The following is a 20,285-nucleotide window of genomic DNA, read 5'->3' on the forward strand; positions in this document are numbered from 1 at the left end:
GAGACGAACATACTGTAACATATTTTGTATCATAAACTTTCACCTGCATCTTCCAATCAAATCCTCAAACCAAAAAAAAAGAATAAAAAAGATAGAGATGAAAGTCGTCGAGTGTCTGACTGACGTTCCTCCGTGCATGAGCCTCGTACAGTAGAAGTAGCACTACTGATCATAGGAACTTCTCAGTGTTTGTTCACTGGATGGATCTTTTCCTTTTCTTTAAACTCTTTATTATTATTATTATGCTGATTATTGGACAGTTCAAACATCTTGTGAAACGTGGTTTCATTGACCTGAATTGACCTAAAGTCATCATCATAATACAAATACATTCTCAGTGTTTTGAAAAATCCATTTCCTAAGCTGTAAACTACTTGTGATGGACTTCAGTTCATGTGTTAAAGCGTAAAAAAGCTAGAAACATAGTAAGTAGTGAAATTATATTTACAAATAGAATTTCACTTTAGACTAACTCTAACACATGCAAACCTGTTTTTTAAGATTACTGTTTATTCTTTTTGTACATTTGTCTCTTTTGGCCTTCCGTACAAACTCTGTTTTATTGATGTAGTTTTAGCTGAATTTATTTATTATTCTACATCGTGAATCTAGTTTGTGTTTATTTAATTTATGAACTTTATAAGAATTTCCACTGTCACTTGTTTCCTGTGATGTTCTCTGCTTTTGCTAAACTCCACTATCATCTGAACAAAACATTTCCTTTAAAGGTTTGTTCATAAACAGGTTTGTAGGTGATGGATTCTGCAGTCAGCTGGGATCTTCTGTGATGTGAGGCCTTTATCTGCTGCTGACATTCTTAAATCTTTCTAATCTAATGACTCGTCAGAAGCATCTGAAGGATCTTTGGTAAAGATGGATCCATATTCAAGAGGAACAAGTTACTGTTTTCACATTTTATCCATCTACTTTGTCAATGATTTACTATTGAATGAATTTTGGAACAAATCATTTAGTTGGTAATATTCCTCTAGTGCTGACTCGTGGCCCCTCGCACAGTGTCCGTCACTTAAATCAAAGACTGATTCTTCTTTCTTTGCTCCATCTGAATCAAAAAGATGAAGAGAGTCGTGTTTCTCATAAATCCAAATGGAACATACAGAAGTGTGACAGAAGCAGAGTTCTAAAGAACAGGACCGGACTCTTGTATGAATCTGTGAAATGTGTGTTTTCAGAGTTTTAGCTTGCTGTTTTTATTTTAAGACGAGTAGCTGTTCATTTGAAGTGGTGGTTACACCACAGACGAGCTGCTGTCGTTCAGTTTAAAGGTCTCAACAATCCTGTGTTTTAATATAACACGAACCCACAAACAGCATTTTTCTGACAAAGCACAGATGTCATCATGTAAATATACAAAAACACACACATTAGGTTTTAGGAACTGTATCGACACATTAGACGGGTCCTGTGCAAACTGTAGAACAGTCCATGACCCCATGAGGCAGCCCCTGCACATATGATCGTGCTTCTTCAGGGTTCCATCGATGTCATACCTGATCTATAAGTTAACTAAGAACACTGATTAGAGTGTGATGAGCTTTTAAACATGAGCAGCCCTGAAACTGGTGACGTCTATTTTTAGTATTTAGTTATTTCAGAACATTTGGTTTTGTCTCACTGTGTCTGAACTCTCGAACATTTCCAGTACAAACTCTAACTAGCGGCTGGTTAGTGTAGTGGTAACGTCACTGCCTCCCGTGGGGGACTGGGGTTCAAATCTCCACCACCAGTAGGGGTCCTTAGACAAGACCTCCTCATGCTTATCCAAAGCGTCTGCTAAATGACTAAACGTAAATGTAACTCAAACCACAAATAAAACCCACTTTGAATTCTTTCTTAAAGTTGAAGCCAACTTGTACTTAAAGTACAAGTATTCCTCTAAGTGTATTTTAAACAGTAGTGATGCTGAACAACTCCCGACTAGATTTCAAGTTCAAAAATCTGACAAACATTTGTAGAAATAAATAAGAACAAAAACAGAGATCAGTTCTTACTGCAGGCGGCTGCGTTTCTGTTTCTTTTAATGCACTTGTTTAATTTTTTAATGTCAGTTTAGCCTCAGTTGTTTTCTAGTTACTATAGTTTCTGCCCTTTTGGCCGTTTCTTATTTTCTCACTGGTTTAATGTTCACATTTTTATTAAATTACAGCAATCCAGTGTAGTCATTTCAAGTTCTTTGTATACTATTCTCATTTTATTATATTATATTTTTAGTTTTACAGTAGCAGCATGAATTTCTTTAATAATCTTTTGTTTTATTAAAGTCTCTTAATGGATGTTGACTGTAATGTGGAATAGAATATAACTCACATATTTGTAATAGTAAATTAAAAGTCACATCATGATAACACAACAATAGACATCGCAATAAAAATATATATTATGTCTTTGATTTGTTTTTAGACATTTTAAATTCTGCAGTGAAGAAGATTAAAACTCATTGATGCCGATTGCATTTGATAAATTAAATAAAATGTTGCCAGACGTGTAAAGTTTCATATTTATTACATTTGTACGATACATGGTTAAGTTTCTTATTTGACATGTTGCAGATCACACTTCTAATCCAGTGAAATGTGCAGATAAAAACAGTATAAACTGTCTTACTGTTGTGTTTTACTTACAGAATAATGTTGAGTTAACTGAAGAGCTGAATAAATGCAGAGAGACGTGATTCACGGGTTCAGGCTCAAACACCTGTGTGAGGTTTTCTGTCTGTTCAGCAAAATAAAACATTTGATACGAAGAATTCTCTAAAAAAGAAAAGAAGTAGAACAGAGATTTGTTGGTTTCACATCCAGGTAACGTCTTCAGTCTGAGGAGGGTTGATTAGGATCAGCTGCTGGGTCTGGACTCTGCCCACCTCCGGACTGTGGAGCCTCGCTACTGCTTCTCTCTGCTGGACTGTTTGGAAAAAAACACAAACACACTCAGATTAATCAGAACTGATCGACGTCACCAGAAGCTGCTCTGATCCTGTAGATACTAACGGAACAGCTCACCTGTTGGAAAGGGTGTTCAGTGGGATTTCAACTCGAGGGGAATGTTGAGATAACAACCGTTGAACCAGTTCTTCACCTACATTGAAACAATTTCTCCACTCAGACTGAACATAACGTTGATCTGCTTGTTCACTTTGCTCTTTACTGTTTCTCTCAGTTTCTCTCGTTAGATTTTCTCCCTCCTCCAAATACATTTCCCAGTAATAACAGCTGGTGATGAGCAGCATGTCGACAACATCCCCAGTTTCTCAAGAAGAGACGCGCCCATAATGATAGTGAGTAAAGCAAGGCCCCACACCTGAAAATAAAATCAAAGAGAGGTTTAATTATGTTTATGAACCCCCCCCCCCTTATGTAATGCACAGTATTAACTGGATTATTTTTCATTCTACATCGTCAGATCTATGTTGTGACTATAACCATCTTTCATTTTATCAGACAACAATTTAACCTGATGTTATGAAAAATATCCTGACAGGTTGGAGAAGAAGGAGACGTCCTGTCTTCCAGTTACTGGGGTTTAGAGTTTCCACCCCCCAGTCCCCCCCACCAACCACAGCTGAACGTTGTAGAGAGGAGAACACACCACATGATCAGTGTTACTGATTCTGTTTTCTCTGTTCATTTGCAGCTTGGCCAGCCGACAGTTCCTGTTTGCTTTCGGTTGCTGGAGGGTTGATATGATTTCATGTGTGAACTGGTTTAGTGCAGCAGTCTGAGGGAGACACTGGCTACGAGGACTGACACCAACACCGATCGCTGTTCACTTCTTCATGTAAACTGCAAACAGACTTTCAATAAAACTAAGGACGAAGATCAGTGATGTCAACAGAAACAGTTATTTATCTTTTTTACCAACAAAAGGTGGAAGTGAGTTAGAGTCAGGAAATAGAAAGTGAAACATAAGAACACAAGGAAGAATAAAACTAAAATCACTGGACACTGGATAAACACTCACCATCGACGTGGCTGTCAGGTTAACGTTGGTTTGGTTTTGCTCTAGATCAGTGTTTGAGTTGCAGTTTTCCACTTCATAAAAAGAAGTTTGATGACAGCAGCAGACAAACCAGTCTGTATCCAGTAAGACAGAGACAGGCCAAAGCAGAGACACCAGCAGTGCACTGAACACGCGACCACACAAAACTGGGCAAAAGTGACAGTTGCAGCAAGACCTGCATGTACATGTTCTCAAAGTGAAGTTGCAGACTCTGTTAAAGGCTCTGTCCATCCACAGCAACATAACGAATAGTAAAGCAATCGGCAGAGTCATGTAGGTCCAGCAGACCAACTGGTCTCCTGTGCAGGTACATTTAAAATTCTTGTCGAATAAAATTTGGAAGGTAAAGATCACGATGGCTGTGGTGTAGATACTGACTTTATTAGACAGTTGCTGAAGAATCTTTTCCACTGCTGTTTTCAGGCTCTCCATGTTGGTGCTGGAAGATTTGACTGAGCTCAGATCTGCAGGGAAATCTGAGGGAAACCAAACCCTTCCTGTTTTTAAAGAGGCTGCAGTGAGGAGCTGTTGCTTTCTCCAAAATTCCTGCCTCATTAACCCTTTCACCACCTTATATATATACATATATACAGATATGTACTATTTCACATGAAATGTTCATTTCAGTTTGTTGTTGATTAAACTTAGATAAAAATATCTACATTCAATTACTGATCTGTCAGATATTTCGACTGTCAGGACTGAAACATCTGTGCAGATGTTTCTTCAATAATCTGTCACTGAATCGTCTCATTTGAGTCTAAAATCACACTTTTGTTCATGTTCAATCTTTTTTCAGAGCACAGTTTCAGTCTTATTGAATAATGTGTTGAGCTGCTTCACTAGACGTCGCTGTTGTTAGGAGAGTCTGGAAATGTCCAAAGGTCATATTCTAATGGGTCAAAGGTTGGACTGAACCGAATTGAAAAAGGATCCGTCTCATAGGAATCTGATCACTGTTTAAGACATAAGGATTTGATGTGTTCCGTCTGTTCGAGCTTTGTTTGCTCAGATATGTCTGTGTTTGATTTTTGATTTATTTTTTTTACTGAGACATAGATTAAAAAGAGATTAAAAAGATTAAAAGAGCAGAACCAGAGACGGAGTTCATTCAGTTTTTGGGGTTTTCATGTTCAGTATCGTGTTGAGAATCTCAGCAGGAACTGATCAGAACCAGCAGGTGAACTCTACAACGGGCTTTGATAAGATTTCAGTTCTGTGCAGGTTCAGATGCTCTGTTCCAACAGTTATGATGCAGTTTGAACAAATAACTTAAAAAAGTCATTAATAAATAATTCTTAGCAAATGAAAATGTTTAAAAACCTGATTGGTGATAAAAAGTTTAGTGTGTTTAAATATGATCAGTTACTAAGTTGAAGCATCTGAACATGAATCTAATGTGAAGAACTTCATTAATAAAGAGCATTAAATACATTGAACTACATCATCTCCTCTCATTCTATCAGCTTCTTTAATTTGATGTCATCTCATTTTTATCTTCCCTCCAAATCATTTTTGTCCCAGAAACATCAGACAAACACCGTTTTCCATTAAGTCCCAGAATGGAAAACGTTGTAGTCTGGACTTTGTTATTTCTGGTTTCTGTTCATGGGAGAAAACGTCTTCATCAACTTGTCTTTTCAAAGTGTGTTGGACCATGTTCATCATTTCTTCTCTGACAGGAGTTTGAGGTCAAACCAACATGGAGCAGTCTCCCCCCGAGGTGAAAAGACCTGGAGACACAGTGAACACGTCATGTTCAGATCCAAAGACGTTTCACCGTGACTCAGATGTTTCCAGCAGGACTCAGTACCTGGAGGTCCGCAGTCTGACAGCAGAAGATCCAGCTGTTTACTTGTGCACTCGAACACACAGTGAGTGGAGACAGAGGACAGGCTGCACAAAAACAAGTGTCATCGTCAGCGTGAAGCTGAAACAGCAAAGAAACCAAAGGGGACCGATCGTCTGGTGAGCGGCTCCAAAGGGAACAAACTCATTCCTGCTTTACTCTGATATTTCTAGTGGAGTCACTTCTACCGGTGATGACGTCCAAGGAGCTGCAGCTTCTGTGGTTTTGAATCCTCAACGTGTCTTAAATACTCCGTTTAATGGACATGATGTGAAACAGGAAACTGTGGATCAACTCATGTTTGTTTGTTCCATCAGTCAAATGGAAAAAGATGATTGGACGTGTGGTTAAACCACCTTCGTTTATTAATCACTGCTTGTTAGCACTGACTGCCATCACTATACAATATCTTAATGAGGAAGGAAAACTCCATGACGAGGCACCAACTGAACCACAACAGGCCGCTGTTCAACTCTAGACCAGCACAGGGTGGACGAGGAAAATACAGATCCAGGACCAGAAAAGGTTCTTTTTGAAATCTTCTTGATCAGCAGCGTTTCAGGTGGAACATTAGAACTGGGCTTTAGGAGCAGGAGCAGTCAGGGAGGGGGGGGCACAGGAATTAGCACAGAACGTGCTCCCACCATTCTTAAATAGTTATGTTATGTATGGCAGCGTTTTGAGAACCCAGTGGAACCACACAGAGTCACCGAGTAGACAGGAACACGTGGAACCACTGTAGGAAGATGGAGGCGTCCACCACAGCTCAAACAAGCACTGTGCAAAGACAGCAATGAGTCGTCCAGCTCATCTCAGCTGCTCCACTGGATCCTGAAACCCGTAGTGTTCTTTATTTTGGTTGTTAACACAGCTTTTCTTTCAGTGTCCGATGCTTTGGGTGGATCTTCATGAACCTGCAGAGACGTGGGACAAATGTCTTCTTTCAGGAAACGACAGAAACACAAGCTGTGAAATGAAAGATGGTCTGTGTTTCTGGTCCAACACTGAAGTACGGCTTCTAAAACGCCACAAAGGCCGTTATTCCAACTCCTAGTTTACTTTTACATCCTGATAGAAAGTTAATGCAACAGTATGTTAATGTTGCAACATCCTGGAAAAGACAAGTGAAGTGATTTCAGCTGGTTTCCTGTCACTTCTGAACCACATGTAGCCCCTAGTAGGTTTCTGTCCTACCCTGGCTCTCAGAATCTATCCTGCTGAACCTGGGCTGAGGATCTGAAGGATCTGTTCTGTGTTTTCTACTAAATCTACTATAAAATAGACATATACATAAAACCCAGCTGTCACGTTTCCTTTCCTTTACTAGTCGGACCATTTGTCCATGACGTCCGACTAACAGTTCAGTGTTATATGTCTTAGCAGAGTTACAGTAGCTGCTGTTCATGTAGCAGTCACTCAGGTGTAGGCCTCAATTAGCACAGTTTACAATGAGCTTATTTAATAATACAAACACTTGGTCCAACACAGAAATCCTCATAGAATGACTGGTTTTACTCTGAAATCCATTCAAAGGAACAAAACACACACTTTAGCTCTCCCAGAATAGAGTTACCTGTGCTAACCAGCTAGTTTGGAAGCTAACTCACCTGGATAATCCACTTCATTGACAGTTTTTTTTGTCTCTCGTCTCTTCCACATCAGTTTCATTCAGTAACTCCTCTCACTGGCAGCTCCAGCTCTGTTGACTCTAGTTCAGCAAATGTCCAGTCAACAATGTCCCACTTCACTTTTATCACCTTCAACTCTTGTTTCCTGCTCACACACCTGAGTCTGAGGGGCGTGGTCTGCTAGAATGGTGGGTGGGAGTCTAGAAGCTTCCAGAGAGCATCTACCACTTACCTGTTCATGATGCATTTAGGAACGCTGAGTAATTCAGAGCTCCACAGTAATAACCTGGGTGACACATTCGCTGATGCTCATTCTCCACTGCAGCTTCACTCAGATCCACACCACAAGCCGCCACCACTTAGACCAGACTGACACAGGTCTGGTTGCTCTCTTTAATGCCACACTTTTCATGCTTTGTTTCTCAAAACGTTCTGGCTTGATTGTGATTGCACGTTGGGACAAGTTCCTCACTGTGACTGGGACAGAACCTCTCTTATGGCGTTAGATCGATGTTAAAACTGGAGAACGCAAAAACACATGGTGGATAAAAACAACACTGCAGGTAAATATATCCCAGTAGAGAGAACAAATGTGACACTGTGAGCTCAGAACATTGAGCTGTGTGGACCTCTCAAATGTCCTTTTCTCTCTCACTTTGATCATTGTTCTCGTGCACCAAGTGTTTTACACTCAGCTGTTCTCTGCACTCGACTCACAGTTTTACGCTCAGTTAAACCGAGAGGTGGTTCTGACGGTGTGGGAGGTGGAGGAGTGGAGGCTGGTGGCTGATGTCTTTGTGGGGGGGTCTGTCTAGATGAAAGTTTCTCTCTGAAACCAACACAACCTGTGTTGATAGAAAATAACTATGGAAGAAGACGTGTTTCTGGACCTAATAACGGTTCAGCCGCTAAACTCCAATATCTCCACCAGTCACCACACGGTTTGGACTCAGAAGACGAACCAAGAGAAGATAACGTCCAAATATCAGCACAGATTATTCCACTGTAAACTGGAGACTGAATAAAGGATTGTTGTGCTTTGTTAGTTTGAAGAAAGGCAGGATGGAGTTGGAGAATATTCATCCCAGAGAAGCCAGCAGGTGTTGTCAACACTACGTAGCAGAGCAGGACGTTGGCTTCTTCCTGCTTCCTCTCCAGCTTTGTCTTTTAATGTTTAATGTAATGATTTTTACCACCAGCTCTTATATAAGTAAGAGTTCTACTAAAAGTACAATAGAAGAAGTGGTGTGTGCAGGAATCCCAATGAATGGAACAGTTCTTCCTCTCTTCTAACCTCTGTCTACTGTTTAGGAGCCTTTTTCCATTTAAACCTCATTTCTGTCTTGTACCCTGGATGTCGCTGTCTTTAGATCTGCTAGAACTTACTATAAAGGGGACTCTTACTCACTGAGTAGCTAAGTGTCAGCTTAGCTCCTATATACTGTGTGAGCCTGCTCCAAACATGATGTCCTGTCCACAATCCAACTGCATGTATTTGATACGGATGAACAAACTATGAAAACTCTTCTTCTATGCTGTGATCTGCTGGGGGAGCAACATGGGGGGGTCAGACACTAACACACTGAACCAACTGATCAGGAGGGCTGGCTCTGTTCTGGGTGAGGTGAATCCTCCACCGAACAAGAGGAAACACTCAGGCCCTGATTTACTAAAGGTTTGTGTGGAATACATCACATGTAAACTTCATAGCAGCCACAATATCTACTAAGGGGGCACACTGAGGACGGCCTCTTTGAAATGAGCTAAATAACGGACACTGGGGACTTTTATTATTTTAAACATTATTCTTTGAAACTTACTTTTTCCACCATCACTCTGAATGTTTAATGGGAGTCTTCAGTAACCACATGAAAGATCAGGAGTGTTTAAAACGTCTAAAATTCCCAAACTGTCTCCAACCAGACTGAGAAGAGGGTTTGATGATTAGAACACGACTCTTATTGTGAAAATCCCCCTCTGTGTTCACAGTGGGACTTGTCACACAGACTTTTGGAAGTTTGAAGGTGGATGTATTGTTTTCTTTTTTTGATTTAGCTTGGAGCTGAACTCATTTAAGGAAATAACAGTGTGAGATGAATCAGAAACCATTGTTGTTCTCAGAGTCTGAACTCAGTCAGATGTGAGCTGCAGAACTTAGTGTTCTTCAGAATCACTGACAGTTGTCTGAACATCCAGGGTTTCATGGTAACATGTCATACTGGGCCTTTTATTTTGAAAGCACAGAGTCCTTCTTAAACAGTGTTTGTAGAAATACTTTGATTTGTCCACTTGAACAAAACTTCAGTTTGAACGTTCAACATTGTGTCAACAGATTGTTTCATTATTTAGGACGAAGGACGTGAAACAGACGTGAGACAAATGTCTGAGTCTGTTTCCTTTGGATTGTGTCTTTAAAATTCAAGTCATGTACTAATGAACAGAACATCAGTGAAATCCAGAGGAACATCTCCTGCCTCGTGTCCTCTATCACGTCCACAGATCAGTAGTAAAAACCCACAGTCTGACTCACAGCTTCATCTGAGACTTTGATCCAACAGAGAAGATCAGTGAGAAACGAGCGGAGGAGGAAAAAGTGGAGGATGAAATCAAAGACAAGGAGCAAACATGAAGTCAGAGGAAGAGTGACGTGGGCGAATTGATGGATCTTAAGGGAAATTCTTAAGAGCAGAGCTTAACAAAGCAGATATGAACATCCAGGTTCAAGAAGAAATGAAAGTTCTGGGTTGAATTATCTGTAACAATGAAAGTGGGAAAATAAAAATCCAACTATGAATCAAGAATGAACATTCTCCAAACTTTCCTCCTCTCCAAACTCCTGTTTCAGAGCACGACACGGTCCACAGTAGAAATGAATACATGGAGACTTTATTTCAGAACATCAGCACAAGTAAAACCATTTTTAATGTAGGAAATTATTTGAAACATGGACGTTAATGAGTTCTAAACAAGTACAAGGAGCTGAGAAAAGTCCTGAAAACCAAACATCTGTCAGAGACTATGAGAGACGCTGGCTGATAAGTGTGGACAGACTTCCTGTCAGAGCAGCAGGTTGATGGAGCTGTTAGGTAACAACTAAACAGTGTCCCATGATCTACTGCAACCAAGATGAGACACAGCAACAGCTCCTGATGGACTGGTACAGAGCTCAGGAGGTGTGGACAGTCCTGAAAGGTCTCGGTCTGGACTTGAATGTTAATTCCAGCTCCATCACGGACGGACTACTGAGGGAGAACATGTGGAGCAAACATGTGGAGATGTTCCAACTCAGAATCACCGTAGTCCCAATAAAATGATGGAAAACCAGATGCCTGATGGTCAGAAATCAAAGAGTAATAGACAGTAAGACGGTCTGCAGACAAGAAGAAGAACAACAGCTGTCCTGGTGCTAATTGGACATTTGACTGCTCCTCCTGCACTTTGAGCCCATTTTCTTCTTGTTCTGATGATAAATCTTCTTGTTGTTCTTCCTGTTGTCGTTGTTCAGATGATTCTTCATGTTGTTGTTGTTCTATTTCTTCTAGTTCTGATGTGGTTGTTTTGCACATGTCCAGATGTTTGTGTTCATTTCTTCTAAGGATCCAATGGAAGTGTTTGTATTGTCTTTGAAGCTTTAATAAAGACGTGTTAAGAAGCTAAAGCAGCTAAAGGAGGGGATCCGTGATGTAGTCACCTACACCGAGCACTAAGAGGAAGACGGTGACTGACGAGACAGGGTCGGACTCTGTCCGGCTTCGGAGGTTGAAGCTGCTCCTGAACTGCTCCAACAACCAGCAACTCTTTGCAGAGCTGCACACAACATGTGGAGAGTTTGTTCCTGTTTCTAGGAATCTTTCAATGTGATGGAAACAATCAGGAACATTCAACAAACAGGACATTTCCCCTTCTGAATCCAAGCTGCTGAACACAGAACGAAGAACAGGAGCCGACAAGTTCTGGTGCTGTTCAGGTGAATTGTTCCAAAGTGTGGATGAAGCTTCATTTGCTCCACAGCGCCATCAAGTGGATGATCAGTGGGAAACAGGCAGTGACTCTAACCACAGCATGGCTTTGGAGTGTGAAGCTGGGAACAGAACAAATCAATGTTTGGGAGTTGGACGACAACGAGTCCGTCTTTAGACAGAGACAATGTCGGGGTCACAAGGGGAAACGGAGACACGGTGGGGAGAGGGTTGTGAAGTGACTGTGCTCCTGGAAGATTTCTTCCTTTGGATTTCAAGTCACTTTTCCACAGTGCTGCTCCTCAGCTGGTTTCTTCTGGTTCTTATTGTCCAATTAGAACCGTCTCCTCCTGTAAGTTCCACTCAAACAATAATCAACTGGATGGAATGAATCAATGGTGGAGTTGGAGGAAACTTTGTCAGAACTGGGTCTTGTCCTTCACTTCTCATTGAACTGTGCTGTTTGTTGAATTTGCACGATGCTCATATAAATCCGTCACAGCGAGTCGGACTTGATCTGTTGAAGCAGCTCCAGAGGAACCAAAAGGCCGGATCCCAGGAAAGCTTGGATTGTTCTCCAGACTATTGTAGGACACTTGGTGATGGACCAAGATGCTGCACGCCTTTCACAGTCCAGAGTAAATGACAGTAGAGTAAAGAGCTTTCATGATAAATCAACTTATTGAATGAAGTTTTTGATGGAACCACGTAAAAAACTGAACAACAGAAAGTAGAAGGTAAAATTCATCATTCAACAATAAAGTAAACTGGAACAAACTGTGTGTAGGTGTCAGGATTTGTCTGTTAGGTCTAGTTTAGCACATCACTCACTGTTATATGGAGATACTATCGCTCAGTATCTTAATAGAACCTGGAACAGTTCTTCACTAAAACTATATACAAACTAATTCAAGAGAATGTAAATTGAGGCGTATTAGACTATAAATATGGCTCCATCTGAGATTCTGGTCCAATAATAAAGATGTAAGTGATAAAATAAGGTGTGAAAACCCTGAAAAGGTCCAGTGTGGCTGATTCCAGTGAACAGACTCCCTCTGAGAGCGCTGGTCCAGTGGAGCTGTTTCTTCCAAACTAAGAAATGTCTGGTGACAGGTTGTGATGAGGACGAGACAGCACCTGCTGCTGGACTGTTACCGCTCCAGACAGGTGAGAGACCAACTGAACAGGGAGGGTTTTAATATCCAACTAAATATGAAATCTGGAATATACGGTCTCTGCCAAGAACCTGTGTCCCATGAAGAAGGAAACCTTTTCTATTTCATCATTAGCATCACTAACGTCCACATCTGGAAGACAAGAGGATAAATGTTGTTGGAACAGAACATGATCTGCAGCAAGTCCAGTTTCCAGCAAACAACATGTGTGGAGAACAGTTTGATAACGACCTCCTCCTCTGTTCTTTATCTGTCTGTTAACTATCAAGTGAGTCCTATTCAATGGGACTTGTTTGGTCTGTTTGAATTATTACATGGCTGCAAATCTTTCCAGTTGATCCTTGTTATTGTTGATACAAATATTTCTTGGTGTTGAAATATTACAAATGTGCATTTTATTCACAGACTAAAGAATATGTCAAACGATGATGATTGATGAGCCGACAGTTTAGTAAGTTCATCTAATCACTGTGGATCATCTGAATCTGTAGAAAGAAATGAAAAAGAAACGTTTCTCATTCATTTGTTGTTCTGCTTCTTATATCGACTGATATAAAACCCTCTCTGACAACAACATGAGCTGCAAATGGACAGTTGAGCTGTTTCTCCAGTCCCATTTTAATACATTGTGTACTTTTACTTTGATTAGTAGCTCCATGTTCCTGATTACACTTCAATAGAGTACTGTACTGATACTGGATAAATCAGGGAGGCACCACACTGATGAATCCATGAATGAAATATTGATTGTTCCTCCTAATAAGGTCCAATGTATTTATTCCCTCTGAAGACTTATTGTGCTCATGATGTAAACAGGAAAGACAACAATTCAAATCAATACACACAATAAACATGCACAACAACACATGTGACTGAATGTTATTTCTATAGAAGACATTTGTGTTGAGCCGAGTTCTCGAGTGACTTGATGAAGGAAGTTGTGATTGAAATAAATCAGATGGAACAATTGTAAATCTTAAAAGAAAAGTCTTCTATAGAAATAACATTCAGTCACATTTGATCTGATTTCAAACACATTTCTCCAAAGTAGTGACTCACATGTTTCAGAACAGTGAACCATTTTCTGAATCAGCTGCTTCAAAGTAAATTTAAATGTTCTGCTCTTATATAAAACTTTTCTACCTGACTGCTACTCAAAGCGTTTTACACTAAGTCTCATTCACACACATCGATGGCAGAGGGTGATCTGACTCACCGGGGGAAACTCAGGGTTCGGTATCTTGCCAAAGGAAAGTCAGGAATCGAACCACCGATCCTATGATTGGCAGTCAACAGCTCTACCTATTGATCCACAGCCACCAAAAGCTTCTGAAAGTTCCTCTTCTCCCATCACTACGTGGTCATAAGGAGCCAAACTGTGTTGAACATGGAGGGAAACTCTGGACTCATTTGGATCAGTGATAATAGAGGAGAAGACTTGAATCCTGTCATCATGACCACGCAGTGATATCTACAGATGGATCCAAAGACTAGTGAGGGCCACAAGAAGCTTTTCATCAGGTTGGTTCAGTCCAGTCAAAGCTTCTTGAGGCTTCATTTGTTCTACTGCACAAAAACTATGAAGCAGCTCAAACTATTAAAGGACATTAGTGGTTTGTGTTCACTTGTTGAACTGACTTGAAGAAATCTGTTAACATCGTGTTTTTGTTTTAGTGGAAATTACAGTGGTGGAAGTGGAAATAATTCAACAGGGGGTGAGGACCCAGAAACAGGAAGATGGCTTTTCCATATTCATTCCAGCTACAGAATCACAATCACAATAAATAAATCCCAATAAAGAGACGAGCACTGAGCAACCAGCAGTTTGTACAGTAGAACTGATGCTATTGATGCAGCACTACAACGGTAGAACCACACTGAAATATATGAATTACTACTGAGGCTTCAACCATCTAGAGTATCAGCAGCTTTCATTTGATTCCAGCTCACAGGGGAATAGTAGGGAATGAATCAGCTGATGCTCTGGACAAAGAGGCAAACAGGGAGATTTGATGGAACCAGTGAGCAAATCAGAGACAGAAGCTGTGATCAAAAGCAGGATTATGAGTGAACGGCAACATAACTGGGACGAGGCCATTACAGGTGGACACTAGAATACAGAAAGAGGTTGGTAAAAGGAGAGTTAGTGGAAGAAAGGACAAGAACTAGACTGAGGTTTGGACATAAAGGACTAAATCAAACACGGAAGAGTCAGTGGAACATGTTTTATGTCAGAGTCAGAAATATAGTCAGCAGAGAGAGAGAGGGGCTGAAAGTAGAGCTGGAAAGAAGAGAATGGAGTTCAGAGTTCAGGGTGTTCTCAGTAGAAACAGGACAAATACGGGACCAGGTCATAAAGTCTAGTGGGATTTGATTTGGTTCATGTTCTGATCAGGAGGTGGTTCATTCAGACCCACACTCCAGCAGAGTAGGTGGAGACAAAGCACCAGGTTCTTTGGAGGAAGAGGAGGAAGAGGAGTAGTGATGGTGAGATGAAGCCTCATGAGGTATTGAACCACTTGAGTCCATGGGTTCGAGAAAGGGTTCATTTCTGGAAGCTTCATGTGCAGAAACCACCTAGTGGCCAAGTGTATAATCACAGGCAGCTGGATCTGAACCACGTCGTGTGTGATGCATTGAATTTCTGTGTCTGTTGGGAACGACTATGAATTACAAAACATGTATGAACAAATTCAATTCAATTCAATTCAATTCAATTTTATTTGTAGAGCGCTTTTTACAATTGACATTGTCACAAAGCAGCTTTACACAACCAAAGAACAGTACATGAACAGTGAATGTGTAAGAATCATGAAATGAGATTGTCCCAAATCATTTCTGTACATAAATTATCACGTGTAGAATTTTTTATGTATTCTATGTGTGTACATTTTCTCTAAATGATAATATCATAATGTGGCAGGTTAAACTGTTTTACTGAAAATGGTGTGGGTGTAATCAGGCAGACGGTCAAAGTGCTTGTGGAACTAGGAAAAGGGACAGATTATGCTTGTGTAACTTGGACAGTGATGTACAGGACAGGGGACATTTTATTCATATTTATTCAGAAACAGTTTCTCAGCAGTTTTGGTTTTAAACGATTTCTTTTTTTTTGACACAACCTCTCCGGCCTTGGAGATAAAGACCCTTTCACACAGGAGATGATGGTCTGAACAAACAGGTAAGTGCAGGTTTTGGCCTCTCCCAGTACTCCAGAGGGTTTTCCAGTCTGCCAGTATTTGGCTCTGAAAGGTACCGCTGGACCTCCACAGTGGCATCTGCACTGACATTTTGAGACCTCCTTGCCTCCATGACGCTGGCGTCTAAACAACGCCACAGTTTGCTGCCTAAGAGGAAACCACAGATCATGTTAGTAAGTGTTCTCATAGGAATAACTGATGTTAGAATGTAAAATAATAGATCAACTCCAGTGACATCATGAGAGGTAGAAGCCTGGGGGGTTTCCTCTCTGCTTTGTTGTGCCCTAATAATGGTAGCACACTCTGAGGTCAGAGGCTTTTCTTTGACTGATTAATCCACTAACTTTAAATCGGGGGTCCAGGAGTGCAGCAAGGGACACGACGCTCATCGACTGCAGAGAATAAAGCTTCTCCCGTAGTTGCCTGATGAGCTGGTCTCCCATTTCCAAAGCCACTGCAGGTCCCGGCTTTACTATTTCCTCCTGAAGGTTTTGCTCCAGCATTTTCATTAGGGGGACAACTTTGGAGGCCGACAGCTCTACAGTGGCATCATAACAGGGAGACAGCAAAGAAAGGCCCCCTTCAACAATGTTGAACTCATCTCAAGTGATCATGGTCATGTCATGTTGTAGTCCAGCTAACGCTGCTCCGACTGGCTACCTTAGCTCCACTAAACGTTGCAGCATCAAACATGTGCTGGTCCATCTGGTCTCCACTTCTCACATTAGCTTCATGTTTGCCATCCCCAGATGTAGCTGCACTTGTGTAAGCTTCTCCTTTAAAGATACAGATGAGTCGGCCATTAAATCACTGCAGCAGGAACACAGACAAACGATTAGTGTTATTATAAATTGGAATAAAGGGAATGACCAGACCTTAGCAGTGGTGCTGCTTCTAAAGAAACCAACCAGCTTCCTTGCTTTGGTCCAGATGTCAGAGAGCACAAGGTTCTGGTCGAGTTCCCTCTTCACTGCTGAAGTTTCAGTTCTCTCACATGCAAACATATTGGGAGCACCATCAGTGACCATACATGTCACCTCATTAGTGATTCCCCATTCCTCCATCAGGAAGTCTTTCACACGAGCTATATTTTCAGTAGTGTGTGATTGGAGGAATGCCTGCACTCCCAACAGCACTGAGCTGAGCCTGATTTTCTCACCCACAACATGGCACGATACAGTCAGGGAGGCGTCCATGTTGATGGATGTCCACATGTCAGAAGTAAGGCTAACAGCAGCCACTTTGTCAACTTGAGCCTTCTCCTTTGCCGACTCGTACTTGGCCTCCACCACGGCCTTCAGAACATAAAGGAAAAATATATAATGCTGAATTTGTCTGAATTGTGAGACAATAATTAAGTTCTTATTTGTTTCATGCACCCATACATACATACCTGCCTTGTAGGGAGATCATCATTGGGATCCAGTTTGGACACAAATACCCTGAATCCAGCGACGCTTCTGACGTCATCACGTTGGCTCCTCCCCTCTATTCCCGGAAACGCTCGGTTCATGTCGACGTCACTAAAGAAGAAGAAGAAGAGTCGTAAAGTTTGGATTCGTCTCATCAGTAAAAGTAGAGACTCTGGATCTTCTCTGCTCATCACTAGAGGTGAGGATCTACAAACTCCAGACAAACAGCAAAGTTAGAAAGTGTCCGTCTGGTTTTCAACAGACTTTTAGTTTCACTTCCTGGAACATTTCAGTCCAACGAGTCAGTTTCAAACCGTCTTTACTGGACCTAGAGTTAGTGGATGGTCTCTAGTGGATCACAGAGTCCTTGTTCCTGTGGAGCTCCACTTACTGAGGACTGAAGGCAGCTTTTCCTGCCTCCATCAGCCTGTGGAGGAGGCGGAGATGAGCCGCTGCTCTCCCGCTGTCTGAGCCACTAAATGCGGTCTGAGCTCGGCCGGACAGCCGCTGGAGAACAGCTCCGACTTTCTCTGTCAGTAGATCCTCACTACAGGACTCATGGGCTTAAATAATGTTCAGATAGAATATTAATAAGAAATCAAAGAAGACAGTGTTCAGATTTAGCAGTGGTTCGTTAGAGCAGCTGTTGGAAACAGGAAGAGAGCTCGTTATCTGTCTCCTACCAAATTTCTATTTAACCCTTGATCTAATAAAAGCTGCAGTAACTTTCAAAGTTCTTCTTTCACATCACTTCACTGTTTGTGTTCAGTAAAGAAGAAACCCGTCTTTGAGCTCACGTCTCTTACTGAACGTCGTCATGCTGCGTTTCAAACACGTGCAAACTTGAATGTGGGATTTCATGTTGGTACTGAACTAAGGGCCTGAGTTCCAGGTTTGCACAAGGAAAATCATCTGTGCTGCTGCACTGGAGCTGTTGCTGCTGTGGTTTCTATTCAGGACTCACATTAATGAAACCCCACCCCCCCTCTGCAAACACAGCACATGTGTACAGGAATCATTAGAGTAGATTGTTGTACAGCAAACTGCTGATTCTCAGTCATTTCCAGACCTACAGTGTAGAAAGTCTGTTTGTAGAAACTCTATTTAGACTTTGATTTGACTGAGGCACAGAGGAAGTTTACTGTACATGATGTTTTTAAAGTAGCTCCAGGATTTTCTCAGATAACACAGATGATCAGATTGTTTTTATATATTATTTTATTCTCTGAATGTTGTTTGGTGGTGGAAAAGTTAGTGAAGTATCAGCGTCAGTCCAAATGACTGAGTGAGTGTAAATGAAAGACTGATATGAAAGAGGAAAGAAGAGCCAATCAGTGGAGGAGCAGCTGATCTTTGTCCAGGAGAAATGATGGAAAGGAGGATTTCAGTTTTCACTGCACATCAATGATTTGTGTTTCCTCTCCACATGAAGGTAGAAAGTGTGTGTGAGCTGATGTGGATGTGGATTCAGCAGCATGGATCAGTGTGAGGACAGAGAGGAGGGAGTCCCTCCCTCTAAAACCACTCTGTGTGGGGACCATGAGAGCCAGACCAAAGCTCAGAGGTGAGATGAGGATCTCTAACTGTCCATGACTCTTCTCTATGTCAGAGCTCAGCTCCAACAATCACTGCTCCATCATTATTCACACTCAAAGTGTTTTGTGTGTTGTGTTGCAGACCAGTGCAGCAGAGACCAGACTGTGCTAGACATGGACCTGGACCCAGTTGTGTGTCTATGAAGAGTGACGGGTCATTAGGTCATCTCATTGATTTTAAAGGACAACAACCCCCTGCTGTGACCAGGTGAGCTGTAAATAACAGGACTATGTCAGTGCTGATGTTTCAACAGTTGTTTCTCCAGAGAAGTTTGATTCAACGTGTTTCTGATAATTTCTGTTGTCGTATCTGAAAACTGAGCAGTAGAACCAGTTCTGAACTCTGACCTCTGCTTCATAGTTTCTCTCCTCTCTCTGACTGTTGGATCCTCTGTTGTTGTCTGAAGACTGTTTGGGTGGAAACCAGTGGTTTTACTGAAGCTAACAGATGCTAACAGCTGACCAGTGCTAACCCTGGTCACACTGAGCTCCTCAAACCAACACTGTGGTCAATTAAAATGTGATTGTGGACTCTGTTAACACCTTGTGGGCCCCACTCCCCTTCAGGAACAAAGTCAGTGTTGGTGCAATCACAGCTGTTATGAGAGCTGGAAGTAGACTCATGGGAACTGGACTTCCTTCTTGTTGTTGTCCAGTTGTCATGACTCTACTTCCAGATAACTTCACCTGGATCATTTTGTTAGGCTGCACCTGCTTTTACAGTTTTCTTGGCTCCAGGAGAACTTGATTTCACTGGTGTGGGTCAACAGGTCCAGCTCGGTCTGTGTTTGTACAGATGGAGTGACGTAGTGTAACTGTGGGGCTCGTTGTGGAGTAAAACAGATAGAACCTCCTCAGACCCTCTCTTACTGCAGACTCTGTACAGTTTTTGTGCCCTCACCTGGATCCAGCACACAGACACAGGGACCTCTTCAAAATCAAGTATGGACTCTGTCTGTTTGCTGCACTATTCATGGAGCTCTGACTGATAAAAGAAAAAATACTTGATAATAAAACATGTCCAGTAACATAGTTTAAAAAGTTAGAGTCTCTGATTTGGCAGAGAGTCCATGTGTGATTTAGTCACAGCAGCGTGAGTTTATTAACTACAGACGTGGGTTAAAATACCTGTGGACAGGTGCAGAAGTCTCATTGAGAGTTACAGAAAGTGCTGGATTGCAGTGATTGTCTTGAAAGGTTGTTCAACCAAATAAGTTAAGGGTTCCATCATTTTTATTTGGCCACTATTATTACTTATTTTTTAATTCTTCTGTTGAAGCACAACTCAAAAGAAACGTCAGATTTTCACGAGTTCTTTTTCAGTAAAGTTTTAATCACATTTACATTTACATTATCATTTAGTCATTAATCAGACGCTTTTATCCAAAGCGACTTACAAGTGAGGAACAAGGCAAGCAAACAAAAGTCAAGGAGAAACAACATCAAAGCA

The 20,285-nt window shown here is 41.4% G+C and overlaps 2 long non-coding RNA genes across 2 annotated transcripts; both read right to left on the minus strand.

Moving 5' to 3' along the window:
- Nucleotides 1-2,503: 2,503 nt before the first annotated feature.
- Nucleotides 2,504-4,895, minus strand: LOC113168451. The gene is made up of 3 exons (XR_003299427.2): nucleotides 3,979-4,895; nucleotides 3,021-3,318; nucleotides 2,504-2,922 (listed from the first exon to the last, which is right to left on the minus strand). It is a non-coding gene; the product is annotated as an uncharacterized LOC113168451 (long non-coding RNA).
- A 449-nt stretch (nucleotides 4,896-5,344) lies between these two features.
- LOC113155677 lies at nucleotides 5,345-7,727 on the minus strand. Its single transcript, XR_004463524.1, has 2 exons — nucleotides 7,474-7,727; nucleotides 5,345-6,780 (listed from the first exon to the last, which is right to left on the minus strand). It is a non-coding gene; the product is annotated as an uncharacterized LOC113155677 (long non-coding RNA).
- Nucleotides 7,728-20,285: the final 12,558 nt, after the last annotated feature.

The sequence above is a fragment of the Anabas testudineus genome, chromosome 18 (assembly GCF_900324465.2).
Source record: "Anabas testudineus chromosome 18, fAnaTes1.2, whole genome shotgun sequence".
Classification (NCBI taxonomy): domain Eukaryota; kingdom Metazoa; phylum Chordata; class Actinopteri; order Anabantiformes; family Anabantidae; genus Anabas; species Anabas testudineus.